Here is a 4,831-nt window from a genome sequence, read left to right as displayed (position 1 = left end):
GATGGATGATGGATGATGGATGAAAGGGTGGATGGATGTATGGATGGAAGGATGAAAGGGTGGACGGATGAAGGATGGATGGATGGTTGTGTGAAACGGTGGGTGGATGAATGATGAGTGGATAGATGGATGGATGAAAGGGTGGATGGATGGATGAAAGGGAGGATGTATGGATGGAAGGATGAAAGGGTAGATGGATGAAGGATGGATGTATGGATGGATAAAAGGTTGCATGGATGAATGGTGGATGGATAGATGTGTGAAAAGATGGGTGAATGGATGAAAGGGTGGATGGATGAAGAATGGATGTATGGATGGAATCATGAAAGGGTGGATGGATGAAGGATGGATGTATGGATGAAAGGATGAAAGGGTGGACGGATGAAGGATGGATGGATGGATGGATGGTTGTGTGAAACGGTGGGTGGATGAATGATGAGTGGATAGATGGATGGATGAAAGGGTGGATGGATGGATGAAAGGGAGGATGGATGGATGGATGGATGGAAGGATGAAAGGGTAGATGGATGAAGGATGGATGTATGGATGGATAAAAGGTTGCATCGATGAATGATGGATGGATAGATGTGTGAAAAGGTGGGTGGATGAATGATGGGTGGATGGATGAAAGGGTGGATGGATGAAGGATGGATGTATGGATGGAAGGATGAAAGGATGGATGAAGGATGATTGATGGAAGGATGAAAAGGTGGATGGATGAAGGATGGATGTATGGATGGATAAAAGGTTGCATGGATGAATGATGCATGGATGGATGTGTGAAAAGGTCAAGTCAATATGTCTAATAAGCGAGACATATTGGCTTTGTCAATGCTTGTTTTTTTATTTGCAGCCAATTATCATCTGCTTCCAATGAAATAGGAAGTAACACGCTCAAACAGGTTTTGACATTCACTTTGCATATAATATTATTGCTTACTCCCTCCTAAATAGAATAAATAGACAACTCAGTAAAACCTGGGGGTACTTTCCAGTGATAATGGAGGAGCGATCTAATTTTGAACTAATCAGTGGTATTGCTTAAACTGCACAATTTGCATTTGCGGTCATTTTTGCAGTAGTGCATAGGTCAAAATATCCCAGGAGGGTGTTTTTTCATCCCGCTCACGTTTGAAGAAATCTGTTAAATTATATTCTTTAATCATGATTAGATGTTTAACTGTGTTAAAAACGTGCAAGGACAGGGACAATGCACTAACATGTAAAACTGTTTCTTTGTCTGTTACGTACTTCAGACTTCTTGGTACTTATGAGATATGTTCTGAAAGCAATATTTGGTTTCTAAACTATAATTACAAAAAGAAATGGCTTAATAAAAAATGAAAAGGTGAACAAGGCCAGCCAGATGAATTAGCCGCATTGGACCTTATAAACCATTGTATGCATTGATTTATAGGTTAGAATTGAATGAACACCTAACACAATTAAATCACAGGCCTTATCTATTTCGTGGATTCTCACAGGTGCATCAGTCAAAAGTAAGTAACTTAACTCGTTTGTTTGCAATTTCCCTGCTTGCATTACACTGATGCTCGCTTTCAGCTCTTTGGCTGTCTAAATGTTGAAACTGCAGCCCGTAGCGAGTTTCTAAGGGCTGGGGAAGGGAGAGAGGTGTCCTTTAGTTCCTTTAGTGCAGGGCTCAACCTTTGACTTTGACCTGCGTTTCCAGCCTCAGACAGGCCAAACAAAAGCTGTGATTTGCATTCGTTAACACCTCTTCAGGTAGGAGCCCTTGAAACCATTGTGTTGTTAATCCAGTGCTGTCTGCGCTGCTGTTCAGGGAAGGGTGGAGGTCTTCGTTCTTACATTGTGAGAAGAACTGCTTTGCAGGGTCTCGTCCTAACTCTGCGTGAAAATGCAAAGTCTGGTTTCCCCTCCTTGTTTTAATGGTGATGAGGGGGAAACTAAGAAACTGAATTCATTTTCTTTTATTTTCGGTTCGTTAAGAGAAAGAAAGGCGTTTCCACCTCCTCTTTCAAGTATTTCCAAAGGCAAATCGATAAAATGCCAGTTATCTCTTAAATTGTGAAGTAAGACCTAACAGCAAACAATCACCCTCTGACCAATATATTTTGTTTAGTACACAGACAGGGGCATGATAGACTGGGCCCTTTTTACGGACCCTCAGCTTAGTCAAATTTGAAGTACTTCAAAAAGACCACTATTCACTGCCGCAATAGTGGAACATGTTTTAATGTGCTATTGAAATGATTTGTGAAGAATGTGATTGTCACATTCATGAAACACTGGTTAACCTTTTAAGTAAGAGATTCATTTTAAAAGATCTACAAAAAATAGTAGATATTTGGTGATAAGACTTTAAATGGAACAGCAGTGCTTCGATGCCTCAAAAAGCACATATTGGAAACTAAGGAAGTTGAGATAAAGGTATTTTTTAACTTTATAGCACACATGAATACTAAAGGCTAATTTGCAATTAAAGGATTTCATGCTAAACGAAGGTTGCATTTCCCTGCACGGCAGGCAGAGTGGCACAATAGGTAAATGCGCTTCCCTGAGACCTGCTGTGACTGTCCGGGCTTTTCATCTTTCTGAGATCAATGGTGGATAGTGTAATGATTGCACCTATCACAAATCTTGATTGATTTATTATGTGCAGTATATACTTATATTAAATATTATCATTAAAACTCCCCTTCGCTCCTGGAGCATAGTGGATATTCCATTTTCTGAAAGGCAAGTTGCCATAAAGGTGCATTTATACCTCACACATGTGCTTTGTGACAATACACACAAGGCACCGTCCTACAGTGTCAACTTTTCTTTCTTGCAGCTTATATAGTACAATTATGGACCAACCAAATGGCCTTGAATTTTATATAATGAAAACGTTTTCCCTAACTTCTACAACACACATCGAACAGGTACACCATTGCAGCAGTAGTGGAAGAGTCACTCGGATATGCAACAGGTACAATACAGACAATAATCGTACCAACTTCCTTTCACACATAGGGCATGTATAGCATGGCCATACATAGTGAAACCTTGAATGTACACAATGTAGACACAAGAACTAGGACATTTTTCCTCAAGCGCAAGGAGTACACACTTCCCTAATACACGCAGATCAGGCATCAGGCAGTAGGCAGCAGCTCTGTAAGCATCTCACACCCACACACAGAATTTACAGTGTGGTAAGTAGAAATGCAAGCTTTCCTAACCCACATTCAGATTAAGAACAAACAGCAGAAAAACATGTTTTCCTCAGACAAAAACATGTGCAGCTCATGTTGCAGCAGTTCAAGCTGATTACCTACTCAACAGAAGCACATTGGAGGAGTAAGACGGTACAGCCCAAACATTTCAGAACCACAGCCCAATTTTCAGAATGACACACTTTTGAGACTCTCCTAACTTTAGCAGTGAAGTTTCCATCACATTAAACAAGTGCAACATGGCAAGTAGTAGTGACTGACAATAGATGCACACTATAGCCAACTATTGTGGCAGCATCTCTTATACCTAGTTCTGTAGTGGCATACATAGAAAGACTCATGGTGAAAGGCCCACAGGGAAGCAACCATACCCTGTAGTTACCCGTGGAGGAAAGCAGTGGTGGTTCTTTTAAGGTATAAGGTGGGCTTGGGCTATTGAGTGGTGCTACATTTTTTAGGGTTTCTGGTAAATATAGATTTTTGGGTGGTAAGGGATTTTTGAGGGTTTAAGGAGGGTATGTGTTTTTGGTTGGCAAGGGAATTTTTAGAATTTAGGATGAGTATGGTTTTTTGGGTGATCGGGGATTGTTTAGGTTTTATGGTGTATGGGTTTTGAATTGCAAGGGAACCTTTAGTGTTTAGGGTGTGTATGGGTTTTAGGGTGGTAAGAGATTTTTTTTAAGGTTTAGGGAGGGTATGGGTTTTTGGGTGGTAAGGGAATTCTTGGGGTTTTGGGTGGGTGTGGGTTTTAGGTTGGAAGGGAATTTTTAGGGCTTAGGGTTGGTATAGGATTTTGGGTGGTAAGGTATTTTTAGGGCTTAGGGTGTGCATGAGTATTTCCATGGTAAGGTTTTTTTTTAAAGGTTTAGGGTGGACATGGGTTTTGTGTGGGTATGGGTTTTTGGATGGTGATTAATCTTTTAGGGTTTAGGGTTTGTATGGGATTTTGGGTGGCAAGGGATTTTCTAGGGTGGGTGTGGGTTTTTGGGTGGGAAGGGAATTTTTAGGGTGTGGAGTGGGTATGCGTTTTTGGTTGGCAAGTGAATTTTTAGAGTTTAAGATGGGTGTAGGTTTTTAAGTGGTACAGAATTGTTTAGGGTGGGTTTGGGTGTTAATGAATTACTTAGGGTTTATTGTTTGTATTGGTTTTTTGGGTGGCAAGGGATTTTTTAGGGTGGGTATGGTTTTTTAGGTGGCAAGGGATTATTTAGGGTTTAGGGTGGGTATAGGTTTTTTGTTGGTAAGGGATTTATTTAGGGTTTACGGTGGGTATGGATTTTTGGTTGGCAATGGAATTTTCCGCATTTAGGATGGGCGTGGGCTTTTGGGTGGCAAGGGCGTTTTTAAGGTTTAAGGTGGGCTTGGGCTTTTGGGTGATAAGGAATTTTTAGGGTTTAGGGTGATTATGGGTTTTTTAGTTGTAAGGTTTGCCTTAGTGTGCGGGGTAGATATGTTTTTTTGGGTGACAAGGGTAGGTATGGGTTTTTGGCTGGTGAGGTATTTTTTAGGTTTTAGCGTGAGTGTAGCTTTTTAGGCAAAAAGTGCTTTTTTTGAAAGCTTACTCTGGGTGTGGATTTTTGAGGGCAAAGGAAATGTTATGGTTTCAGATAGGTATGGGTGTTCGGGTGATC

This window comes from Lissotriton vulgaris, chromosome 9 (assembly GCF_964263255.1).
Source record: "Lissotriton vulgaris chromosome 9, aLisVul1.2, whole genome shotgun sequence".
Lineage (NCBI taxonomy): Eukaryota > Metazoa > Chordata > Amphibia > Caudata > Salamandridae > Lissotriton > Lissotriton vulgaris.
Note: the sequence above shows the minus strand (reverse complement) of the source record.